The sequence below is a fragment of the Eleutherodactylus coqui genome, chromosome 12 (assembly GCF_035609145.1).
Source record: "Eleutherodactylus coqui strain aEleCoq1 chromosome 12, aEleCoq1.hap1, whole genome shotgun sequence".
In the NCBI taxonomy this organism is placed as follows: Eukaryota; Metazoa; Chordata; class Amphibia; order Anura; family Eleutherodactylidae; genus Eleutherodactylus; species Eleutherodactylus coqui.
The window spans coordinates 24,354,697-24,375,150 of record NC_089848.1 but is presented as its reverse complement, the minus strand read 5'-3'; positions in this window follow the sequence as shown (position 1 = coordinate 24,375,150).

Sequence of the window (20,454 nt, the reverse complement as noted above, 5' to 3'; positions counted from 1 at the left end):
CCCTGCCGCCCCCAGCGGTCCGACTGTTGCTTATGCCTGTGGATGTTGAACCCTCTACCGCCCCCGGCGGTCCGGCTGTTGCTGCTGCCTCTGGATGTCGTGCCACCTCTCCCAGGCTTGCCGCTGTTCTCCCGCTGCCTCTGGATCCTCTGCATGTCCTGCCACTGCCGGCGCTCCCACCGTTGGTGTTGTGGGAGAACCTTAGTGCCCTGCCAGGACCTGCATGCCAGCCACCTATGCAGCCAATCAGCTACAGGGGGCATAACCGGCCTGTCACTCTTGTCTCCACCAGTACTTCATAGTGGTGGCAAGATACAACAATACCTTCTGAGTCAAGTAACAAAATGCAGAAGAAAAGGCAGGGGGGAGGGGCGATGCAGTAGAGAAAGTAGAGCAAGGGCAGCTAAGGTTGGAAGAGGAGCACAGCAGTGAAGGCTGCATCTTGGGTACCTCCACAGAGCTACATAACTATGCTCATGGAACATGCCCCAATAACTATGCCCATGAATAATGATTGCAGTTACCAATTTAAATTCTATAACAGGTACTCCAACCTTATTTGCTATTTATAGTATTGGTGCCTTCTAGTATGGGGGGAGAAACTTTAGGCAACCTCGGGCACCAGTTCCCATGTGTGCCTGCAAACTCTTCATTTCATAAACATAGATGCCTGAAAATGCAAACAGTGATGTCACGGCCTGAAAAAAGTCTTATCCCAATTCAGAGATAATAGGGAAGATAGTGATGTCACAACACAGGAGTAATGATCAAAGAAGAGTAATGAATAAGAGTCAGAAGAATGTTACAGCGCAAGGGGTTTAAGGAAGTAGACCAACAGCTTATGAACAATATTGGCACATCTAGAGTCCTGTGGGACCTAGAGGAAATGTGTGACCCCCAATCATTGGAACCACCATACAGAGCCCATGTAATACAAACCATAATGAAGTCAGGAGAATAGCCGGTGCCCTCTGAGAGGAGAGGTTAGAATATAGAACAATTGTGATTGGCTGGCTGCACTATCTAACTCACAGCCAACCAATCAACCAACACAGCAGAGTTGTGCTCCTGTCAGCGCCTAGCACCACAATAACCAGACTGAAACACCATGACACCCTACTATACAGAAAAGGGAAGTGGCTTGATGCTGAGACTAGTGTATTGTAATATTTCAATTGATACATTTATACAAATTGATAAAACGGTAATAAATGCAGAATAAATGAAGAATAAAACAGCTACAAGTTAGGGTGGTTTTACATCTGTGGTCAGGGTTGCATTTTTCTGCTCCATTCTGGGAGCAAGAAAGGGGAATTCCTGCGGCCAAATGGTTCCAGTTGGACGAAATCAAGCAGCGCTGGGTGGACCCCTGTGACTATAATTGGGTCTGACCACTGTTCACTCAGTTTCCTTTTACATGCAGCACTTTGTTTTCCGGGTGTGCGATGGAACCTCTAGACGGAGGTTCTGACACAGATGTGAAACCGGTCTTACTAGTGTGCCAAAAAAATGCTCCATGTGCAATACCATCTTCAGCAAGTGTTGTTAAGGAGTTCTTAACTATGTATAAATACATTGGGGGACAATACAAGGATCTCTTCCATGATCTGTTTATACCCAAGACTGCGACGGTAACAAGAGGGAATCCACTACGTCTAGAAGAAAGCAGGTTTCATCACCAACACAGAAGGGTTTTTTTACTGTAAGAGCAGTGAGACTATGGAACTCTCTGCCTGAGGACGTGGTGATGGCAAAATCGGTAGAGGAGTTTAAGAGGGGACTAGACGTCTTTTTAGAGTGCTATGACATTACAGGATATAGACATTAGGTGACCAGAGGGTTGTTGTTCTGAGTCTTGGAGTCAGGAATAAACTCAAACATTGATCCAGGGATTATTCTGATTGTCATTATGGCATCAGGAAATAATGAGCTAAATTGGCATCTGCCCTGTTGTTTTTTTTTGCCTTCCTCTGGATCAACAAGGAAGGGGTGGGGGGGGGGAGAAGCAGGCTGAACTAGATGGACATTGTCTTCATTCAGCCTACATACTATGTTAGTATGTTTCTTAGGAAATCCTCATTGACAGTGAAAACGTAGCAAATCTCTGTGTAAAAGTTGAAAAACTCTGCCCAAGGGCTTTATAAATAATGGACAACAGTACTGTCATAGAAAACAATGTGGAATATAATAGACTCCCGAACAAAATAAGAACTATGATTTTGATATGTGCTTCACAATCAGCATGGGCACTATGTAGTCTGAGTTGATTTCGTCAAAGTCAAGTCATATTAAAAATGTACAATATGAATTCAGTAGTCTAAAATAAGCCTAATCAATATCCTTGGGGCCTGCTGAGGCTGTTATCTAATGCTGATTGTGATTTTGTTATTTCCAACTCGGCGCATATTTCATGTTCAGTCGGCCTACGTGCTGCATGGAGGATTCCCAAAGTCAATGCCGCGGGAATGCAGTTATTGCAGTTCTGGACATCATTAGCTTGACATATAATTTTGATTAGTAAATAAGGGACAGAGATGTGATAACCCGCCTGGTGCTAAATGACAAGTACGCCGCACAATCCCATCTACAATTATTGACGATAACAAGTGATGGCGTCTGGGAAAAATAAACTGTTATAAAGATAACAACTTTTGATTACTGCTTGTGCCCCCAGTTATCACGCACTAATATGCCATAAATACTTCACACATCATATTACTCACCAAGAGCTGCCACATGACAGATTGAAAGACGAATTGTAAGCAGCGCTGTCCTGTAATATGCAGAGAAAGGACTAAATAGAACGGATTATTTCACCTATAGGACCAAATTTATCATAATCTAAAGGAAAGTGTGATCTGAAAATGTCCCATTTAAATCAAATGCTTATGTTGAATGTATTTTATAAGTAGATTTAGATTTTTTTTAAATCTTGAAATCTTGCTGTTTTCACTCTGGCCACTGAGGCTTCTAATATAGACAGACACTTCCGTTTCTGTAGAGATCACTTTTCTGCACTCGACTCATTTCATTATCGTCACAGACAAGCATTACAATAAAATGTAAAGTCGCTTTTAGATGGAACGATTACCGTTAAAAAAAAATCGTTCAAACGAGCAAAAGTGAACGATAATTACCGTATATACTTGAATATTAGCCGACTCGAGTATAAGCCGAGTCAATAAGTTTTACCACAAAAAAATGGTAAAACTTATTGACTCGAGTATAAGCCTAGCTATAGTCGAGTATATACTAGGTAAGAAAAAAATGCAATACTCACCTCCCAGCCGGCGACTGTGTCCCCGGCGTGATGCTCTCCCCGGCGGTGCGGCAAGCTGCTTGAGAATTTTTCCCGCTGTCATCTCCCTGCTTGGCTTTGAATTTCCCCCCTGTCAGCGCTGTGTAAGTAAGGGCTGTGATTGGATGAAGCGCCAGCCAATCACAGCTGGCACTCGATAAACCAATCACAGCCATTCAGTGATGTTATCCACTGAATGGCTGTGAATGTTCGAGCGCCGAGTATTGCAGGTTTTTTGATGTTTTTTTTTACCTCACTCAAGTATAAGCCAAGGGGGGCTTTTTCAGCATTACATATGGTAATTGTTCAGTGTAGACGCCGGCAACGACCGAACAACAAACAATAATCGTTCACTCTTCGTATTTGTCTATCATTTTATGCAGGCATGAAAACCCGCGTTGGCTCGTTCACTTAGGGCTCCTTCGCACAAACGTATTTGCACACACAATACACAGTGAATAGAACTTAAGGATCACAGGTGTCTCCCATTGATTTCAAAGAGAAACCACATCACACTAGCATGCACATCGCATTACATGCGAGTGCCATGCAATGTTTTTAAAGATCGCATTGAAAACAAGCGAGGGATCACCCAAAGATAGCAAATTCTGATAATGTTTTTCTAGGTCCTGCTCTATTTTCAAAGGGAGATGCACAAATACGCACTCAATATGCACGCAAATGCATAATGTGCTCAATTCCACAGGAAGGCAAATATATCTGGACCTCATTAGGTCAAATAGCCTTGTAATCTATGGAAGGGGTGCGTCACGTGTGACCTGGCCCTGCAGTGCAAGCACTATGTGGCGATATGCGTGTAAATCTACCTCATCAAACCTCACTCACTGCACAAATACGTTGCGCTGAAGCATGTGGAATTGCTGATACGCTCATCTGAAGCCTTCCTTAGCCTTGGAGTTCTGCTGTGGATTTAACCCTATTCAATGCAGGATAAATAACTAAACATTTTCATTGTCTGGGTCGTTATGAATGTGAGAATACCTATTTAGGTGTTGGGTTTCTAAAAAAATTATGTATTTTATCCATGTAAAAAAAATTTTGTGGGGAGAAATATGAATTTTTTTATTCACTGAATTTTTCCCCCTTAATTAAAACTTTATTGAACTTTTTGTGATGGTATATTTTAGTACTTGGAGGGGACTTAACCCTTTGCAATCCAATTTTGGATTCAGGGTTTCCTAAGGGGCTTTCTTTTTCTGCCATTATACAATGGTGCCATCTGCTGGCTAGAGCCAGTACTGCGGTATGGGACATGCTGCAGAGGCCCCCAACTACAGAGCAGCAAGTAATATACAGTAAGAATACCCTGCCGGACGTCTTCCAACATCGGAGCTGTACAGCCTTCAATCAGAATGTAGGAAGACGTCAGACAGTGGATTGGAAAGAGTTAAAGATGTTTTTGTTCGATCTCTAGGATAATATACTGCATTACTTATAGTGCATTCTACTAAACCTATTGTAGTGTCCCAAAATAACATCCTGGACCCCTACATAATTGTCATACATGTTTGTCTTATGTGGATGCGCTGTGCAATGCTGTCATGTCTATTTTCTGTATGTTTTGCACAACTGCAGCGTCTGAAGGGTTAACTACCTTATAATCATTGCTTGAGAGCTTGGCTGCATGTTTGATGTATCTATCTTTCAGTGTCACGTGATGGGGTGTGGATGAATCTATAAAGAGGAGTGTATGTGAGCGGGAAGGAGGTGATGATCGTCCATCTCACCATGCTGTTGGATGACCCACAGTGATGCAGGGAAGCACCTTCAGCTTCCCTGTATCGCAAATGGAGAAGAAGGAGAGGCTCCCTAGTTGTAGCTGAGGATCTTCCTTCTTCCCCGATCAGCTGGAGAAACCACAGGGGCGCAGAGGGACATCTCTGGTTTCTTTGCGCCTTATATGGAGCAGACGGAGGGACCGCCGGACTGTATGTGAAGCGCATGGGAGTGAGTGAGCCTAAATGTTTTTCCCCAAAAGTCCCACCACAAGAGAAAGCCATTGTAAGTAACTACTGCTTCAAGTGACTATACATCATATAGCTTATAACAGTGCAGAAGTCCACTGATTAAGATTGAGATTATGATTGTTTATGATTCCTATGCGGCCGTCTGAAGTCTGGATCACCGTATAGTGGTACGACTTTAACTGACACCCACGCTTGCTGAAGTCTATGAGAGCGGGTTGATAATTACTGCCACTCTGTGGCCATTGACTTTCACATCAAGTATTGCTGAATATTCACTTAGTTTTCCTGCACTGTAAACTCTGCATTCTGAAGTCCGTTGTATTGTATGGAGAAGTCACTAGTAAAGCTTTACCGGGTCTCCACCGTTCCGGAGGAACCAAGGCACTGTGCACTTGTCCAGTGTCATTAATGCGCCATGAGAATGTCGGTGTATGGAACGGTAGCGTCACGAACTGACAACTACTACCCCCATCATTGCCTGCCATTCAAAGTAACAAGAAAACTGTATATAGTTTATCCCTTGGCCCCGTGTACAATTCTTGGCAGTCACTAACAGGATATTTGTGTATATATTTATTTCCATTTCGGACTGTTACAATTGCTGGCGTCACTCTCTGGATTTATATGTAACAAGGCCGCCCCCAATGACTAGCATGTTACACTATGACAATAGACTATTACACTCTGCGGGAGGCGGGCCTAACAGGACGAGTTACATAGCAAACATGGAGGCCTTTGTCAGGCGTCCGGCTGCCATTGGAACTCATTGGTCCCTTGAGATTGCACTGTGGGGTGCTGATGGGTGACGGAAAAGCCCCCTTCCCCTGTCATCTGCTTATATACTGTAGTTGCTATTGATTGTGACATCTAAGGGGTGAAACTGCCGGGATCTGAGGTTTCTCCACATCTGGTGGTTGGAGCAGGAGACGGGCCGTTAGTACTCAGCCAAGCCACCACCTTAAAAAGATGCATGTGCAGGTTTAAATGTGCGCAAAACACGCTTGTGAGAATGAACCGATTGACATTAATGAGTTCTATGCTCTGTACATTATGCGTGTATATTTTATGTGCGCAGATACTGTTTATCCTGAAGAAGCGCTCACTAACATGCGTAAAATGCACAGTAAATAAACATGTACATGCATGTTTGCTGCGTATATGAAATCTCTGTAGCCCATATTGGTGTGTATTGCGTGCGTAATGTGCATCAAAATAGGAAATGCTTTGTGTTTTTTTTTTACCTACGAGACGCAGATGTGAGTGGCTGAATACAAATCTATGGAATTATAGCGATGCAGCTCCGGCATCCAGCAGCACAAATAGTACAGTAAAATGTGCTAAAACGTGCGCAATAGAGCGACCTTTACTGCGCAACAAGTCACACAATCACAAGCGTTTTTGTGAATACACCCGTGTGAAGTCGCCCTTAGTGACAAGCCTATTTGGTGTCTCAAGGATCGAGAAATTTCCATTGTTGCATTGCTAGAGCCAAAGGCATTGCATTGCACTCACATGAGCGTAATTTATTAGCGGATTAGGCGCGATGTACTCGCACATAATACAGGGTGAATGGAGTCAGTGAGAACACATTGATTTTCATTGATCGATTCACACTTGTGCATGAAAAAAAACGCAGCATGTTCTATTCCACCGCGTATTACATGCGATAGAGTCCTATGGTTCTCTATAGGCGAAATAAATGCTGTACATATGCACAATTCTCACACAAATATAAACCCCATTCATTTGAATAGGATCATACACACTAGCAATGTTTTCTCGCATTGCATCGCAATGGCGCATCTCCCATTGTTTCCAATGGGCGGAGACAGCCTTGCACTACGTGCTTGGTGCATGCGGTGTGGTGTGAGGTTTCCACATTGGAAATAATGGGGGAAACTCCACAATCCGCTGCCGTGGCTGTCAGCCGCAACGGAGGATTGTTACTTCCCTGAAGTGATGCGAGGCGGTTTCACATAGAAAAGCCTTGCATCCACAAGGAAATCGCATGTTGGCGAGCTCAATTTTGGGCTATGATTCATGACATGATATTGCACTCATCCGTGTGAAATCAGCCTTTACGTTTTGTTTTTGCAGCGTTCACTATTCAGCAAACATAATGATAGCTTTCTTAACTGGATCAGCACGGTTACTGTAATACCAAGCTTATATAGATTTTTTACTACTTTTGCAGAATAAAAACATGTTTTTAAAAGCAATTGAGGGTGGCTTCACACGAGCGCTTTTGTGAGTGCATACGCGCGCACAAAAACACGCTTCTATTAGAACCAATGCATTCCCTATGGTGTGTGCACATGTCCGTGTTTTACAGGTGTGTGTCTGCAAAGATAGGACATGCGTGCACCATAGGGAATGTACACATTGTCTTCAATGGAGCTGCAGCTGCTGCCGGCGGCTCTATTGAAGACAATGTTCTGCCGCCACCCCTGAATTGTTTTTCAGGAAAGAGCTTTACATATAAGCTCTTCCCTGAAAAAAACTATTTTAGTGTAAAAAATAAAATAAATTAAAAAAATACTTACCTGTAGGCCGCTGCCATGTCCCCGCGGGGATGAAGAACACATCTGCCACATGCGCCAGATGTTTCCTTCATCCCCACGAGGAAAAAGAATTACAGCCAATTACAGACAGCTGCTTTTGATTGGCTGAGCACCTCAGCCAATCACAGGCAGCTCTCGCTGAATGAATGATATAAATCCCCGCCTGCTGAAAGAACTGCTTTAAAGAGCTGGAGACTAGAGATGAGCGAGCACACTCGTCTGAGCTTGATGCTTGTATGCGTATTAGGGTGTTCGAGATGCTCGTTACTTGAGACGAATACCACGCGGTACTCGAGTCAATTGCATTTCCCTTCCCTGCATGTTTAGCGCCATTTTCTAGCCAATAGACATGCGGGGAAGGCATTACCACTTCCTGCTGTGACGTGCCAGCCCTCTGCCCGGCAACAACATTGAGTGGCTGGGCTGATCAGGTGACCGCCAAGTACTTAAAACGGTCCCACCCGCGGCTCGCTTCAGACGCATGCTGGCAGAGGTTAGGGATAGCGCTGCTGCTGATATAGGGAAAGTGTTAGAGTAGGATCCTGTCATCAAGAACCCCAACGGTCCTTCTTAGGACTACTCCTTGTAGTGTGCATTACTGTTGTGGCTGGCTGGGAGCAGTAGTGCACCAATTTTTTTTTTTAAGCATCTAGGGCTGTGCAGGCCATTTCAGCTATACTGTTCTGTGTGTGCGGTGCATAAGGCAGAGTGTAGGGACACATCTACTTATATAGGGAAAGTTTTACAGTCCTCCTGATCCTCTGTACAAGAACCCCAACGGTCCTTCTTAGGGCTGCATCTCACCGTGTGCATTATAGTTGTGGCTGGTTGGGAGCAGTAGTGCACCAACTTTTGTATTACGCATCTAGGCCTGTTCCCACACTTTCAGTTATACCGTTCTCAGCCTGCAGTGCATTAGACAGAGGTCTCACCGTGAAACAGTACTGTAATATTTTCTAGGCCACTGCAAAGTATTTCAGCTCTGCCACTGTGCAGAGCGTCTCACAATACCCTTTCCTTGAGGGGGGGTTGAGATAGCCGCAGTTACCAGCACTATCCACTGGCTTTAGTCTTCTCCCACTCCATACAGCCTGTCTTATCTACAAGTCTCTGTGAGCGGTAAATTACCCCAAGGTATCAGCGCGAGACAGCAGGTTAATTTTTTCAAGTCACAGCATAGAGCCTCCGCTATCTACAAGTCTCTGTGTGTGGTGAATTAGTCACAGTTCTCAGCGCTGTACAGTGGGGTAATTTAATTGGGCCCTGTTCTATTCTTAATCCGCTATGATGAGGAGTAGGGGTAAGGGTCGAGGACGTGGACGCGGACACGGATGCGGGCGTCCAAGTGAGGGTGTGGGCACAGGCCGAGTTCCTGGGCGTGGTGAATCACAGCCGGCTGCTAAGGGATTAGGAGAGAGGCAAGTTTCTGGCCTCCCCATATTCATATCACACGTGTCCGCTTGATAGACCTTTATTACAAACAGAGCAGTGTGAGCAGGTCCTGTCGTGGATGGCAGAAAACGTGTCCAGCAATGTATCGACCACCCAGTCTTCTATGCAGTCCACTACTTCCAGCCTAGGGACTGCAACTCTGAATCCTCTGGCTGCTCCTCCTTCCTCCCAGCCTCCTCACTCCATGAAAATGACATATTCTGAGCCGTGGTGAAACTAATCAGCTTATGTGACAAGAGGCACACGGCCCCGAGCTGCTGCAGGGTCTGACAGAGCAGACAGACCTCTGGCTTTCGCCGCTGAGCCTCCAACCGGGCATGGATGTGTGTGACAACGGCCGTAACCTGGTGGCGGCTCTGCAGCTCGGTAGCCTCACACACGTGCCATGCCTGGCCTACGTCTTAGATCTGGTGGTTCAGCGGTTTCTGAAAATCTACCCCCACTTGTCTGACCTGCTCGGCAAGGTGTGCCGCATCTGCGCAAATTTCCGCAAGTCCATCACAGACGCTGCCACCCTGAGGACCCTGCAACGTCGGTTTCAGCTGCCAGAGTACCGACTGCTGTGCGATGTGCCCACACACTGGAATTCTATGCTGCACATGTTGGCCAGGCTGTACAAGCAGCATACAGCAATAGTGGAATACCAGCTGCAACATGGGCGGCGGAGTGGTAGTCAGCCTCCGCAATTCTTTACTGAGAAATGGGCATGGATGGCAGATATCTGCCAGGTCCTCGGAAACTTTGAGGAGTCTACCCAGATGGTAAGCGGCGATGCGGCAATCATTAGCATTACCATCCCGCTGCTTTGCCTGCTGAGAAGTTCGCTGCTAAGCATAAAGGCCGACACTTTGCGGTTGGAACAGGAGATGGGGGAAGACAGTATGTCGCTTGATAGCCAGACCACCCTCATGTCTATATCTCAGCGCGTTTTGGAGGAGGAGGAGGGGGAGGGGGAGGAGGGGGAAGAGACAGCTGGCCACACTGCAGAGGGTACCCATGCTGCTTGCCTCTCATCTGTTCAGCGTGTATATGCTGAAGAGGAGGAGGAGGAGGATCCTGAAAGTGATCCTCTCAGTGAGGATAGTGATGTGTTGCATACAGGTACCCTGGCACACATGGCTGACTTCATGTTAGGCTGCCTTTCCTGTGACCCTCGCATTAGATGCATTCTGGCCAACACGGATTACTGGGTGTACACCCTTCTGGACCCACGTTATAAGGAGAACCTTTCCACTCTCATTCCCGAAGAGGAAAGGGGTATAAGAGTCATGCAATACCACAGGGCCCTAGTGGAAAAAAGTTATGCTAAATTTCCCAGCTGACAGCGCTAGTTACAGAAAACGCAGTTCCGAAGGCCAAGTAGCAGGGGAGGCCCGGTGATCAGGCAGCATGTCCAGCGCAGGCAGGAGAACACTCTCCAAGGCCTCTGCCAGCTTTATGGCTCCCCAGCAAGACTGTGTCACCACTCCTCAGTCAAGGCTGACTCAGAGGGAGCACTGTTAAATGATGGTGAGGGAGTACATAGCCGATCGTACCACCGTCCTCCGTGATGCCCCTGCTCCGTACAATAATTGGGTGTCAAAGCTGCACATGTGGCACAAACTTGCACTGTACGCCCTGGAGGTGCTGGCCTACCCTTCGCTAGCGTCTTATCAGAGAGGGTGTTTAGTTCAGCTGGGCGAATCATCACGGATAAGCATACCCGCCTGTCAACTGCCAGTGCCGACATGCTTACACTCCTGAAGATGAACAAAGGCTGGATTTCCCCAGACTTTTCTTCTTCACTGGCGGAAAGCAGTGGAACCTAATGATTCTTTTCGCTGCAACAGGAGCAAAATGCATCCTCTATCACCACAAAAAAAGGGGGAATTAGCTTTGTCAATCACTTTCGGATATTATTAATCCTCCTCCTCCTACTCCTCCTCCTAAAACAGCATGTCATCACGCTGAACTGCCAATTTTTTCTGCAGCCCAAAAGGCTCTGTTTAAAAGTTTTTTACAATTTTTTAAAGTTTCAAAAGTATTTATACTTTAACAGAAACCACTTTTTTTTCACAGGGCTGCATCCAGGCTCTGTTACAAATTAAGCAACAGCGAGCTGTATCTTTAAAAAATGTTTATGGGTTTTACCTGCCCTCATGGTTGAGCAATTTTTCAGGGGTGCACTTGTACTCTTGGTACACCAATTTTTCAGGCCTTGCCCAAACTGTTATCTAACTAATTTTTCCGGCCTTTGCCTACACTCTTGGTTACCAAATTTTTCAGGTGTTCGCCTATACTCTTGGTACACCAATGTTTCAGGGGTTCACCTACACTCTTGCTACAGAAATGTTACTGGGGTCCGCCTATACACTTGGTACTGAAAGGTTTGAGGGGTTCTCCTATACTCTTGCTATAGAAATGTTACCGGGGTCCGCCTATACACTTGCTACTGAAAGGTTTGAGAGGTCCGCCTATATTCTTGCTACAGAAATGTTACAGGGATCCGCCTATACTCTTGCTACAGAAATGTTACTGGGGTTCACCTATACTCTTGCTACAGAAATGTTACAGGGGTCCGTTTATACTCTTGCTACAGAAATGTTACAGGGGTCCGCCTATACTCTTGCTACAGAAATGTTACTGGGGTCCGCCTATACTCTTGCTACAGAAATGTTACAGGGGTCCACCTATACACTTGGAACTGAAAGGTTTGAGGGGTTCACCTATACTCTTGCTACAGAAATGTTACTGGGGTCCGCCTATACTGTGGGTGCACAAAAGTTTCCCATTGCGGTGTTCAACTGCCTGACACATACACAGAATGAAGTGTGTGGGGACACATGGATTTCCCATTGCTATGTAACTTGCGGCATCTTGGGTCACACAAGGTGGAGGCTGGGACCGAGCCCGACCCTAGGCCCGCTCACATGCTTCCCACACAGAATATTGCCGCATCGTGGGGATGTGTAGAAGTGCTGGCACCTGAGTCCCCTTTATGCTCATGTTTGCAACTCCTAACAATTTTGTGACGGAGGTGGCACGGGATTGGAATGATGATCGTACGTCAATTTATCATCAATTCTCAACAGCATTGTGGGCTATCGCCCACACTTTCAAAGAGGGTTGCTGCCTAGCCCTGCCAACCCTCTGCAGTGTGTGCCTCCAGTTCCTCCTCATCCAATACGCACTTATAAATAGACATGAGGGTGGTGTGGCTATGAAGCAAGCGTGTAGCTGAACGCTGTGCTGGGAAACTTTTGGGTGAACTGTGTATGCAGGGTCCTGTGGGGGGGTTGGACAGCAATGCCAGCATGTAACCCAGGAAAAGAGGCAGTGGTGTCACCCGCGGGCAGTGATTGTCCTTGGTTGCAGGTAGTGTGGTGCTTAGCTAAGATGTGCCAGCGCGTGTGCCTTGCTGCTTATGGTCTGTCCAAGTAAATTGTTAGGGGGGTGACCGCCAGGCTCTTGCCCCCAATTTGGCTTAATAGTGGGACTTGGGAGCCTTAGATGCAGCCATGCATGCTGCCCCTGCCCTTCCCTATCTGTTTCTGTGGTGTTTCCATGACTTTCTGATGTTTTCTGGTGCTTGACAAGTCATCACCTATGCGGAGCATCGGTTTCATGCAAAAATGCTTCAGTCGCCCATTGACTTCAATGGGGTTTGTTACTCGAAACGAGCTCTCAAGCATTACGAAAAGTTCAACTCGAGCAATGAGCACCCGAGCATTTTGGTGCTCGCTCATCTCTACTGGAGACAGCGCAGAGAGGACGCGGCTGAGCCCCGGCTGCTGAAGGAAGGTAAGTATGATTTTTTTTTTTTTTTTTTTTTAAATCACCACTTTTCCTTGTTTTTCAGGGAAGGGCTTATATTTAAAGCCCTTACCTGAAAATAATTACAGGATGCTGGCAGCTGGATCCCCTACAGCAGCTGTCATTTGTGACATCTGTGGTAGGGAATTCTTTATTCCCCGCAGGGACGAAGAATTCCTCTGCTGCATCTGTCACACATGTGGCACGGCAGCAGGAAATTATTTTTCCTCGTGGGGATGAAGGAAACACACAACAGCGGCAGACAGGTAAGTATTTTTTTTATTTTATTTTATTTTTTTACACAAAAATTCTTGTTTTTCAGGGAAGGGCTTATATGTAAAGCTCTTCCCTGAAAAACAATTCAGGGGTGCCACCAGACCATTGTCTTCAATGGAGCCGCCAGCAGCAGCCGTGGCTCCATTGAAGGCAATGTACGGACCTTTATACACGCGTTTTTGCACGTACATGGGTGCGCACCTCTGCACGCACAAAAACACGCTCGTGTGAAGCCACCCTGAATCTACATCACTGCATTCAAAAATCCATAACATTTTTATATTTTTGGCAACTGCGCTCTTTGACGGCTTGTATATTGCAGGAAGAGTTGTCGTTTTTAATGCTACCATTATGAGGTACGTGACTTTTGGATTGCTTTTCATTATGTTTTTTGGGGGAGAAAAACAAAAGAAAAATAGGAATTCTGGCGTTAGTTCTTAAAATTATTTTAACAGCATTCACCATGCGCGATAAATAACAAAATCTTTACAGATTCTTCATGTACATCTGCCAGATTTCTACAATGTTGCAACAACTGGGCAGCGCTACTCCAAAAATCTTGCTACTCCAAGAAAGTTGCACTTTCTCTCTCTGGTACAGGAAAACCCAGATTTCCAATAGTGCTGGGGCAGCTCACTCCTCACAAGGCTCTCTGCAGAAAAATGTTTCCACCCTGTTCGCAGAATGTCACAAGTCCTGATTAGCTCTGCTGTATCTCCCACTAGCAAACTTTCTATTTTCTGCTCTCTAGTATAATGCTGAGTCACACCACAGCCTACCCTTTATACCTAGTCCATCTGCCAATCAGCTCAGGTCCTATTAGGCTGCCTTCACATGTGTGTGGGTGTTCTCGCCATACATGTGAAAACCCCGTGGATGTGAGGCGTTTTCATGTGACAATAGCCTCGATTCACCGCCGCGGCAGAGGATTGCTGAGTTCTAACATTGCTCGAAAGAATCGGGTTCATATTTGTGCAACATCTCGCAACACACAAATCTTGTGCGATTTTCATGCCAGTGTGAAGGCAGCCTTAGTCCACAAAGCAAGGTTACAGTATAAAAACACAGTCATGTGAACTCTCTGTTAGGGCTCTTTCACACGGGCTTGGTTTTAGCACAGTAGAGGCGTGCAAAAAAATCACGGCGATGCTACACTAAAAATCACGTGAACAGGCAATTTTTCATGAGCAGAAGATCTGAGCTTCATGCATATGACAATCATGCATTCACTGGAGCAGCGTGCTGCTCTAAAAAAGTGCAGCTGTTCCAGGAGGAGAGAGAGATGAAGCCCCGCAGGGCTTCGGGATTTCCCCATAGCAGTGAAAGAGAAAGCTGGCCTATGGTGATTCCTGAGGGATATCCACATAGTGCAGAGAGAGATGCGGTGGGGCTAGAGAGAGGGCATGGCTAGATATGTGTGGCTAGGGGGCTCTCAGGGAAGTCCTCTAACCCCGCCTGCTTCTCTCTACCCGCTATGGAGAAAATTCATTGGTGAACTCAATGCTGGGGAGAGAGGTGAAAGGAGGCCCCTGCTACTCCCCGCTACTGGGGAATTGCCCAGCAGTGTGGCTGGGGAAATTTCCCACTTCCAACAGTGGAACATTTAGAACTTGCTGCCCAGAAGCACATTTTAAATGTCCTGCTGTAAACTCCTGTAAATTCCCGCAGGGATTAAGAGAAACCCCCTCGGGAGATTAATGGAACCCTCAGGGCTTCCTCTTATCCCCGCGGGGACTAACAGGATTTTACAGTGGGATATTTAAAATGTGCTTCTAGGTTTAGCGCGCCACTGCTGTTTTGAATTTCCTCAGTCGGCAGAAATCCTCCTTATGACTTCTAATCTCCTTTTTAGAGCGTCAGACACAGCTAAACTCTTAATCCCTTAGGAGTCTATGGAAATTCCTGCACAGCTCGCACCAAAGATTGGTGAGGTCCTATCTTTCCTCGCAGCACGGACCTTAGATGCGGGCATTGTAGCCACAAATGTCCTATCTTTGTAATGAGTGGTTCTATAGGAAACCATTGGTTCTAACAGGCGCAATTTTTTCACGCGCCTATTCTGCGTGAAAACGATGCCCGTGTGAATTACCCTTAAGGTCCAGTTAGGGACATAAATAAAGTACAGCAGTAATACTCATGGATATTATGGGTATTTAACCCCTTACATTGGGATATAACGCTACAAAAAATGGCCTTCAGTGTTGATAAAGAAATGCATATTATATTGTATTTTATGCTTTTCTCTTCTGCTCTTTATAAATTCTCTAATTGATATGAATGTTATCCTTTCTGCTTACACAAGTCTAGGAACAATGAACGTATCCACTTATGTTCTACTAAACCTTGTGCTTAGAATCAAAAAAGTAATTCTATGAATTATCCCTGATGAGCATAGTAAGCAATCTACAATAGAATTCAAGGTCTCATGCACATTAACTTCACTCATTTTCTATAAACCTCTATAGCTATTTCACCGTTCTTATGGCTTTACAAGTGTAGATATGCAGCTTGAACAGTGTGGAATCTCATTAAAACGTAGCAAGCAATCCTGTACATAAGTGTTACATTGTGTCAGTCGGCATCAACCTCTTAGCCTTTCACTTCACAAACTTTAGTAACTTTTGATGCACATTCAAAAACTTATGTAATTATAGTTTTATTGTGACATTTTGTGTCAATCTATGGAGAAAATGTATTCAAACCAATTTGATTTGTCATGTAGAAAAATATAAAAACATCATCACCTACAGACGCAGGCGGCTCGACGCGTTCTTGAGTGTCTATCGCATTGACAACTAGACAGCCCGCAGTTTCTTACCATTAAAAAAAGGCACTATTATTATGTAGGAGCAATTGAATGTGGTTGCATATAGCCATGACTGCATGCGTCTACAAGGGTCTTCCTTGCTTTGTATGAGCAAGAAAGCCAAAAATGATTTGAGCAAGGTAATTGAGAGAGTTGAGTCTGACAGATTCCTGTTTCTATAACTGTAAGCCTAAATAAGAACAGAAGGCTTTCAAATTGTATCCAAGGGATTCCAGCACTTCACAAGGCAACAGTATATCATAACCTTTGTGTCTGATGTAATAGTATTGTAATGGAGAGTCAGCAGGAGAAGAACCCTGCAGGGATGTAGAAACCACAAAGTTGTGCTGAGAATTTCAAAATGGATTTGAGTAAAAGAACCGAAAGCTTTTGCAATACAAATGAACGCCAGATAATGGCCCGGCTGGATGCCAACAGATCTCACAATTTGTGACATATCTTCTATCAGTGTAGAATTTCATCTGTCGATCTCAGAGCTTTTGAATAAAGCCCTAGGTTAATACTTAAAAAGTCCAGGCCATTAAATCTATGCTTAGGCCCCCTTCACACGGGCGTATTTGCACGATACAAAGAGAAAAGAACCCATGGATTTCAATTGGCTTGGTTCATATTTCTGTGTTTCGTGCACACATTCCGGTCAAGACAAACAAAGAACAGCATGCTCTAGTTTTCTGCGCATTTGTGCACCAAAGGTTCTCATAGAAGTCAATGGGGAGTGCGCAAAGGCATACAATACACAAGGACTTGTGGGTATTAGTGTAGTATGTCTCTAACCGAAGTATAGGTTGGCCGGGCTCAGCTAAAGGGAATGTCCAGGTCACACCCAAAGCTCCCAATTGGCTCCCACACACACACTCACAGAGGCCACAGCCATGCCCACCTTCCAACCGGAGCTCCCGGTGGAGACATACTGCACTAAGGTAGTAATGTATCTTGTGACCACTGGAAACTAGGGGTTTGACAGGGCTTGCAACCCCCCTGTCATTCCTCTAGCTCCCGATTGGCTGAATTCCTGATGGTCCTTGAAGGTCCTAACAGCATCTGTATTGATTTTTGGCTGGCCTGGAGTGTTAGGGTTAGAGTTAGTTTTCCTGTTAGGCTTACATTATGAGCTCTAAATGCTTCCATATTACAGCTGTAACATGGAAGCATTTGGAGGTAATAATCTAAACCTGACAGGAAACTAACCTCTAACCCTCTAGCCCAGCCAAAAATCAATACAGACGCTGCAGCTATCAGTTTCTCCGGAGCAGGCATCCCCTTTCCATCTCCCCTAGGCAACCGCTACCCAGCACTTGTACATAGTGGCAGGGGAGCTGACCACCGGAGGTGCAGAGTGCACTCAGTGAAGGAGCAATGCACTTTGCCAAGCGAGGAGCGGAGGAGTTCGCCCATGAGCTGTGAGACGGACACCACTTGCAGTTCCTGGGGCCATATAGTCAGAGCAGGTAAGCGGCCTCTTCACCAGAGGACCGCTGCCCAACCAAAGTATCTTCTGGGCCGGCCGGACAACAATACAGCCAATCAGGAGCTTGGGGCATAAGAGGGGCATTCCTCCATGTAAGGGCTGTCAAACCCTTAGCTTCTGGTGGTGACAAGATATAATAATACCCTACACTAATACCGCAGGACTCTCAGCGCCAGATCCAGAGCCATAGCCGGTGACATCTTACAGAATGTGCAGGCAGGTGTCTACTGTAGATCCCCCAGGCTGAAGATGCTGTACAGTGTGCGCTCGGATTCCTGTGGGAGAGCATTTTGGTCCAGGAAGCTTTCAAAGACCCTGAAGGTCCCCTGGAACTGAGCCCCTTGCTGCCACCACAACCCCATCCCCTATAACTCACCAGATCAGTAATAATAATAAGCTCTACTATTTAGCGCCACTGACAGCTCACACGTGAGCCACTATAGCTGCCACTGCTGTCCTGCCAGTGTCGGTGTATTGATGAGAAAGCACAGTCTCCTCTCCTTCCTTTGTCTCAAGATCAGCTGTAGTGAATGGGAGACACTCAGTTTATACGGCTGCAGTACAACTGTAGGAGAGCTACGTTTCCCGGTAGGCCCCCAGCTATCGTCTCAGAACTGTACGGTCACTCCGGCTCTGCTGCATCTCATGTCCTCTCATCTTTCTATGCATCTATGTATGTGTAGCCTCAGTGCGAAGGAAAGGATAATAAATACTGTTTGGTGCCATCAAGAAGCTTCATGAAATACAGCTCTCTGCCCAGTGACACTCCAGGCTGTTCCAGTGTAGTATGTCTCCACCGGCCAGTGTGTGCGCGGGAGCCAATCGGGAGCTGTGGGGCGTGACCTGCGTGTTACCTCTAACTGAGCCCGGCCAACCCATACTTCTGGTGGAAACATACTACACTAATACCCACTGATCCACCTCACAAAGCCTACTCCTCATACCCTCTTTCACAGACTGATCCTGGCAACAGGGAATTGGGGGCTTGGTACAGACACTTAAAACTATTGAGCTGTGTCTGGCCACAAGTAGCGCATTTTTCTTCAGGGCAGATGAGCAGAAACCAAACAGACCCCATTATAGTCAAAGGAGTCCGTTCGGTGCTGTTCAGTTCTATCATAAGACAGACCCATTTGGCTGGGGGATTCCCTTTTCCTGCTCCCTGAATGCAGCAGGAAAATGGAACCCCAACACAGATGTGAAAATAGCTTTATAAGGCACTTAAATTAATCTACAGTATAATATAGAACCTTCGACTTGTAATAACAATACGATTTGTCACAAACACACCTGCGACTAGTTGAGTAGTAAAGTCTTATTACTATATACTAAGGGCTCTTTTATACGCGCTTCAGCGCCCAATAGTCATCCCAGCGATAGTCACTCCTGTGCTTTTATACAAGAACGAGGTTTGCTTAGTAAATGGAGGCGAAGTGTCTGGAACTATCTTCCGCCCACCTGCCTCCATTCCCAGTAAACAGGCTGTCATTCATAGATGAATGATTGTCTATTTACACAGGCGGCTAGTCATTTGATTTTTATGCCTACGGAATGAACAAATATCAATTGATGTTCAGTCAGTCCGGAACTTAGGTGTTATTCACAAGACCGTATATATGCGCTAATTTAGCCGAGTTAAAAAATGGCAACCATCTAAAGCATTGGTTTTCAATGTATTTATACAGATGAGCGATTTGCAGCTGAGGAAAAAAATTGGTCGATTTTATACACAGCATCAAAAGATAGGTCTTGCCCTATCTTTTGCGGAGTTACAGAGGAAGCTCCCATAGGCTTCTATGGGAGCTGAAAAAAAGGGAGGGGGAGGGAGTTTAGTTGTGTCCAACGCTGGGAAAAGAAGACACCTATTTAAGTCATTCCGACCGAGGGATTTCCCCGAAGCAGTGTATTTTTTCGCCGATATGCCGCAGCTGCACCTGTGAATGGATGAGAAAACGCGGCTAAAGATTGGGGCCTGATCAAGGCTATTCTTCATTCACGTGATTTTTGCCCGTGATCCGGTGAGCAAAAAAATGAATACGGTCATGTGAATGAGGCCCAACAATGTATGATTAACATTAAGATTCCCGAGAATCTGAACGGTGATTTGGCTTTGTAAAAGGCCCTTACCGTACTACTCTCCATCTAGACTTTCCGATGTTCCTGTCCATTTATGCAGTTTCATCTTTTTCCTCACAACCCAAGAAAAACTGCTTTAAAATCTCAGTTGGAGTCTAATTGTTCACTTACACAGTATTTACTCATCCTGGTTTTACATCTGGCAGTCCGTTCCATGGAGAGAATAGCAATCGACTAGGGCTCTATTGAAGGGGGAATACAATGTATATATAAAATGCTGTATATATTATATACAGGGACCTCAACAGTATATGGAATTTGCCCCAGAAAACTGTTGTATTTTGAATAGTAAATCTGCCCCATAGTGGACGATTTTATATGCAGCCAGAAAAATTAGGTCTTGCCCTATCTTTTGGCTTAGATACACTGGGGGATCCCATAGGCTTCTATGGGAGCTGAAAAAAGGGGGGGGGAAGGGAGTTTAGCAGCATCTAACACTGCGAAAAGATTACAGCTGGCTCGAGTAAATTCCAAGGATTTATACTGACATGGGGATTTTCACTAATACACCGCAGACGCAAATTTTGACAGGGACTTGATCGCGGCTTTTTCCCTTTCACAAGTTTTTCAACTGAGATGTGGCCAACATGAAAATGCATGGCTCGTGTGAAAGAGGCCTAAAGATCAGGGTTTTTCCCTCTGTTGGTGCTAATAAG